General features: G+C 42.8%; 1 protein-coding gene across 8 annotated transcripts in view; it reads right to left on the bottom strand.

Annotated features, from left to right (window-relative positions):
• The window catches only part of znf536 (zinc finger protein 536), a 198033-nt gene extending 191674 nt beyond the window's left edge, over positions 1 to 6359 (bottom strand). For 6 of the 8 annotated variants that reach the window (XM_069709846.1, XM_069709847.1, XM_069709845.1 and 3 more), the window contains exon 1: positions 5988 to 6359. The gene's annotated coding sequence lies outside the window, so the exon portion shown is untranslated. Of the gene's footprint in view, positions 1 to 5242; positions 5616 to 5987 lie in introns of those variants that run through there. The other 2 variants (XM_069709841.1, XM_069709844.1) reach the window with 1 other exon arrangement.
• Between the last annotated feature and the right edge of the window lie 778 nt (positions 6360 to 7137).

Below are 7137 nucleotides of genomic sequence, written 5' to 3' on the forward strand. Positions count from 1 at the left end.
TGTTTCTTTCTTTTCCTCTCCCTCCATCTTGTGCTACTTTGGCGTGCTCATTAGCAGAGGTCTGGAAGTTTACAGAGGTCGCATCCAAGACGCAGAGCAGCCAAAGAGCAGACATGACATGTGCCTTGCAGTCAGTGATGGTATGTGAAGTGGATAATAGACATAACCTGCATCGCACACACAAACACACACACCATCTCATGAACACTAGAGGTATTTACCACTGTCTTAGCTGAGCACGGCTGAATGCTAAGCAGTAACAATTCTCTGCTTCAGGACCTCTGATTGATGTGTGCTTGCCTGTTTGTGTTAAGCTGTTGTCTGTGGAAATGACATGGCTGAAAACACAGTGCCGTTCGACACATCAAAAGGGAAAACAGTCCTGACATTGCATGACGCATCCTTGAATCCAAAATACTAACCAACTATGAGGAAAAAAAATACCAAACTAAAGCCAAACTCAATAATGCCTTAATGCCACGAAGGCTCAGCAAGGAAGCTGGGGCAAACAAATGAGGAATATCACGGGTTGTGAGGATGTTTTCAATTTTTTTCAGGACACATTCCTTGTTGGTGATATGAGTGCCTACTGATTACAGAGAGAGTGAGAAAGAGAAAGGGCAAGGCCAGAGCCCGGCCTGGACACTGGACTTGTGAACATCTACACACTGTTGCAAATGCAAACTCCCACATCCACTAACCTGCATGCACGCACATTCTCCAGCTTATTTAACACAGCTTGGGACTCTTCTGATAAACAGATTGTGATGGAGAAAAAGATTTAAAAAAAAAAAAAAAAAAAAAGAAGATCATTCTTGCGCTCACCTCTCCCTCTAAGACCGCCTTGACTTCTTTTTTGTTTTCCTCTCTCTTACCATCCAGACCTCACCAGCCCTCACCCCCTCACCCCACCTCCCCCGGCTACCCAGACAGGCAGACGCTCCTTGTGATGGCACCCCGGCATGAGAGGACTGAGTCAAGCCTATCTGTCAGTGCCTCATCTGCCCCACACTCTTTATTCTTAGATCAAATTGACATCCATGATTACCCCACCCCACCCACACTACCCCATCCCATCCACCCCACTGCTCCTCCAGCTCCCCCCCAGTTCTTATCAAGCTCTCCGGGCAAAGAACAAACCAGGAAACGCACACACTCACACTCAGATTGAACATATTACCCAGCGCAATACACCACACATTCACACGACAGGAAAACTGTACATTAACTCTCATTTAAACAATGATTCAATATGTCTGATTACTCATACAGCTAGATTTAAAATGATGGCATATATATTTCAAGCTAATGGCATCTTCCATATTTCAAATTGCTTTTAATATTAAGTAACGGAGCTAGAGGTAAAGCAATTCCTTCTACACTCTTACAGTCATTTTTATTTTGGTCACACTACAAAAAAAAACAACAATATATTAAATTTACTGTTGATGAAGAAATAGCTCAAACATTACAGGCTTTCAGACATCAACATTCATTAGTGCTTCACAAAATTCCTTCACAGCAAACTCATTCCACAACAACATTCTAAAAAGGCCTTATTATAAACAAAGGTCAGTGGCACAAACATTCTTAAACGTAATTGATGTCCCCTTCATTTTTATCAGAACACTGGAATAAATCATAATTCCAGTTCCTTATAAAAGTTTGGCATCACATTCTGTAGGCTGCCAGTGGAGAAAATAAAAATCAGTTAACATTTTCACTGTCAAAAATTCAAACAAATGGGATAAAAATCTTATTGTTTGAGATTTCTGTCTAATGTGTGTAATCTAGCGTGTGATGTTTTTGGTCAGAGCAATTTCATCTTGACTTCACTTATCATGTTTGATTGTGTGTGTGTGTGTGTGTGTGTGTGTGTGTGTGTGTGTGTGTGTGTGTGTGTGTGTGTGTGTGTGTGTGTGTGTGTGTGTGTGTGTGTGTGTGTGTGTGTGTGCGCGCGCTTGTCATTTTAGCCTCACACGGCAACTGCGAGCCCAGCTCGACAACATTCTCCCTTCTCTGACTTGAACTCTTTAGATCAAGGTCATGGGGCTACAAGGCTCAACCCAGCCTAACGCCTGCGTGTTACAGTCCCTTTAGCATCCTCCTTTCGCTCAATGGGAGACACACACACACACATACGTACACAAACACACTGGAATACATTTACACTGCCACCTTGCCATATTGACAGAATGAGCAAGACACCAGAAACAGAATGAAAATGAAGAAATAACAGGCAGTATTGACAGCCATCCCCTAGTAGGTAACAGAAAGGAGGTGGGTGGTTGCTTTCTCAATGACCGCACTTATCAATTGATAGCTGGCTTATGCGCAGAGTTGGCCTGATCTTGCCTGCCCACCACTGCCCTGATCCCAGAGGACTGGGAACCCTGGCCCTGCAGTCTGTACAGCTGGAGCCCTCTACCCATAATTACATGAGCAGGGGATCAAGAAGCCACAGTGAGGCTGACAGTCTGACTATGGACTGCACTATGTTGTGGATGCTTATATCGCAGAATACAGTTGTCCAATTGATTATACACATATATTTTCTATGCTGCTAAATTATGTAATTTGTGCAGCCACTTCACTATGGGTTTGTATGTTTTCAAGAGGACACTGGGGTGTCTGCTCATGTGCTGCCTTCTTTATGCGCATTTGTTAAACGAGTGTGTGATTTTCAATATTGTTTTTTCTTTCCTTTTTCAAAAATCAGATTGTGTACATGTCAACGTGCAAATAATTTGCCATGTGTCGAACTGACAACACAGCGGCTTCAGTCGAGTGGGTCTACTCCAAGGTGAACCGAGGGGCTGACTGACTGACTGACAGCCTGGTGAAAAGAGACTGATTTGATACCTTCCTTTGCATGGCATGTTCTCTCTTTTTCTGTCTCCCCCCGTCTCTCTCATCACTCCCTTCTCCCTCGTTTGCAGCTGAGAGATGTGTATCGGTGCAGTCAGTCACGGCCCATGACTCCCTTAGCAACGCTGACACAGGCACAGGTGGGAAAGCAACTAATACGAGATCAATGGCAACCGCTACACACTGGCTCTGAAGAACAGATTCGGAGCTCCGTCCGTCAGACAGTTGCACCGCACGAAAATATAAAATTTCTTGTACTCTTTGTGTGGTATTTTGCTGTGATACATCTCACTGACTCCAAAATATCATTTAAACATGAATTTATCTATTTGATTTGCTATGAAATAAAGATAAATAATGCTTGCATAATTTATAAGAATTATTTAACAACAACAAGTATAATTAATTGGATAATTAATTAGAAAAGTATATAATACTGAAATGTAAATTCACTAGGATGAGTGCAAAAATTAGACTCAGGCTGAATGAATATTAAATAAATTGTTAACACAAACCACTGAGGCCTTGACACAAAATTCTCTCTCTACATAAATTCCTCTAACAGACAAGTCGACAAAGCAAGGCCTTTTCTTAAACACAGCGTCTCTTCCCAAATATTTCATTCGAAAAGAATGACAACATTTCAACTTGTAGCAGCACAGAGAAGTGCAATAAAGGGCAAACAGGTCTGTGAAGCTGCCTGTACTGTCAGAGGAGCCGGGACAGTTATCCATTTGATATTTCTTCGCCAATAAGGGATTGAAAGGAGCTGACAAAAGGGGTTTACGCCCAGACACTATTTCAGACATAATATCCGCCCTGTGCATACCATTACACAATGACAGCATCTCAACTCACACAGTACATCTATTTATTCGTTTTCCTTGCACAATGAATCTGAGGAAGAAGCAACTTTTTTTTGGCTCACGACAACTTTAGGAAAGGTTAGAGAAACAGTAGGACACAACGTGATAGACATTCTTGAGTATTTTAAGAAAGATGGCATGTGTCTTCACAGTCATTGTGCAGCGCTGGTAGCTGTTGGAAGTGGGTGGATATCCCAGGTCAGATCACTCAGGGGTCAACTCAACTTCCAAGAAAGGGTCCTCCCCACCGAAGAAGGACAGTGACAGGGGCTTTAGATGGGATTACAAACCGAGATCATCCCTGGTGCCACTTATAATTGAATGTATTATTTTATCATTTTTTAATACAATACTTCCCGTTCATATGAGCACACATTTTGGCATGTGAGTCTCTATGTGTGAATTCAGCAACCGGTTAAAGGTCTTTTAACAAACTTAAAGAGGTTCTGCCTGCTAGAAATTGTGAATATCCTAAAAATAAATACTCTAAAAATAAATAGGCTACCCACTGATAACTGGTAAACTCCAGAGAGCACTAATGTAATGACATGTCACACACACACACACACACACACACACACACACACGGACCTCTTCCACCGCATGGAAAAATAGAAGCTCCGTCATTTGTATTTACACAGTAAGGGATGCCTATCAGTCTCCTGTAGCCCTTTACGATTCCCTTTAACTTTTCACCCTTTCTAAAAAAAAAACAGAAAAAAACCCTCCTAACCCCTGCATCATCCCGATCAAAAGTGACAGCGGTTCCCCAAAATGTCAATTTCACAGCTGCTAATATGCGCGTTAGTCTCCACATATGACATTTACCCCCCTCGTCTGAATGCCATCAAAACGTCTCCTCAAAGCATAATGCAGAGGCTGCTTATTCATAAGAGAGGTCGATCACTGCACAAAATGGCAGGTCTCACCGGCTCTTCTTCCATCTCACAAGTTTTGACACGTGGTGGCAAACGCACCGGTAAACTTTAATCACCATCCTGCATTCTTTCAGCCAGAGTTCGCGTATCGGTAAAAAGTTTTCCGTGCAACGGCAACACGGCTGGACTTCTCTAAAAGTCTCAGACTGTATCGCGGATCTGTAGGCTGTGTACAATATTGCAAAGCCGTGCGCCCGAACGCCCTTTACGCACACGCAGTGTTACACAGTGATACATGCAACGATCAACAAAACATGGTATAATGTATTTTCTACTGGAATTAAAATCGTGTTTTTTTGGTTTGTTTTTTTTACGCGTTGCAAGGTGTCGGACACGGCAGCCCGTCTCTTGGTCCCAGCTGGTGTTTTGTCTCCGTTTTTTACGATCGTCACTCGCTACGGATAATTGACTGTTATTTTCTAATCATGATTGGGGCGACATCAGGGACCCCCGCTGCGATGCTCCCACACAAACAACCCCAATCCTTCCCAAAACTGACTTCCCAGTGAGTAAAACACTCCAAGTCCTCGCTAAGATCCCTCTTGCTACTATGAGCTCCACACTTCTTACCTTTTAAATTTGGCGAAGCGCCGGCTAACTCCTGCGTGTAAACGATGCGTTGTAAGAAATAGTGTTCATTGAATGAGGCATGTCCATATGATTTGACCGGATCATATTCTTGTCGGATGACGGGGGTGTTGAAAAGTGCGCTTAGGACCTGTTAAAGATTGTCCACTCCTCGATCCTCTCTACAACTGCTCCCTGCCGCGCATCCTGAGTTTGAAATGAAAAATGTGGCTTTATGACTTGACTCTCTCTTTCTGTGCCCCTCGGTCTGCTAACAGTAAACGTTTGCATTGATGCCGATCGCCAAGCATCAGCATTTCCCTTCATCTTTCAGCTTGGACTCCCCCTATCTGGTGGGTGAAATGCATTGTACCGTTAAAAAGGCACTCCATTGTAGAAAGCAGAGCCGACTGGTCTTGCGGTATTCGCCGTTGACGGGGATAAAGAGCAGTTGATGAGCCCAGCGGTGATCAGAACCTCGTTTAAAGGAATAAACCCCTTGTCGTTACATTTCCCCAGGTATCGTTGCAAAAGAAAAAAACGATTCATAACCACATTAGTATGTTTCTGACCTTGAACTGCCCATAAACACTCTTTTATTTTTAAAAAAAAAAAATCTTGCCCTCTGTACATAACCATCCAGGCACAGCCAGCCCAGGCACCGAGCGCTAAAATTTGACTGGGATAACACCCATCCGTGTAAAGATACTCAGGTCACCAAATTACTCTAAAAAGTAGAATTTCTTACCTTTCAAGAAACTGTTTCGATTCTTTCTCCTCTTCTCCTCGCCTTAGAAACTCCAGGATAAATGAGTGTTTCCTCCTCTGCGTCCTGAGCGTCAGTCACCGCTTAAAAGAAGTAATGAGTGATAAAAATGACGCTCATCTATCTGCACTGTAACCTTGTGGCGTATTTAATGTAAATAAGCCTCGTTGTGCTGCCAATCCCCATGCATACAAACGCAAAACCGCTCCTCGGGGACTCGCTTTTGCCTTTTTTTTTTCCTCAGTGTTTTAACGATTTTTTTTTCTTAGTGCCTGAAAGCGCAATGGGTATGAACATAATTATTAGAAAATATGATATATTAATAATGCGACTAGTCCAGTGAATGAATGCGAATGAATGAATTTCTATAGACGTTTTGGAAGACTTTTGAAAGCGCCCACTGTCTGCAAAAGAAACTAATACTTTCTTTCTTTCCTTTTTTTTTTTTTTTTTTTTTTTGGATGGGGGGTATTTCTAACAGGAGCCCTCAACTTGAAGTTGGCACAACTTTTTGCAAACCTTAAAAAAAACTCGACAGAAAGATGTCCTGCATAGGCTCAACTTTTTTCGTGCACTAAAACCTTCCTTGCATGATGGTTTTGATATATTATGCTTCTATAGGGGGGTGGAAGAGACTGAATAATGCAATTATAGATTCAGTGTCCCAGCGTTGACAAAAGACAGGGCTTCAATAGATGCTTTGTTAAAGGATTATATAATGATTATGAGGTAATTATGGGAACGGTTTGGTAATAATAAAACGTATCAAGTGCTCTCTTGCACGGACAGCTTGTTTTCTATAATGTAAGTGCATGAGTAGAGGAGTGTGATAAGACAGACAGACAGACGGTGCTGCTGACAGCTAGTGGCGGGATGACGGCAGACAGCCTCGATTATTCAAAATGTCGAACCGAGAGACACATTAATGCCTCTGACTGAGATGCTATCAAATGTCCGCAGAACCGGACATGGGCCCACAATGGAATATCTCGGGGTCATATTCATAGCCGCCCTGTGCGTAACCCAGTTCCACACCGCACACCATAACACACACACACACACACACACACACACAGCGCTCTCATGATCCGCTCCGTGCTGTTTGTGCCATGCTGTATGTGTCAGAAAGAGA

Source organism: Brachyistius frenatus, unplaced genomic scaffold (genome assembly GCF_029030835.1).
Source record: "Brachyistius frenatus isolate BFR_SWC_R1_liver_20210118 unplaced genomic scaffold, ASM2903083v1 Contig_86, whole genome shotgun sequence".
NCBI lineage: Eukaryota > Metazoa > Chordata > Actinopteri > Embiotocidae > Brachyistius > Brachyistius frenatus.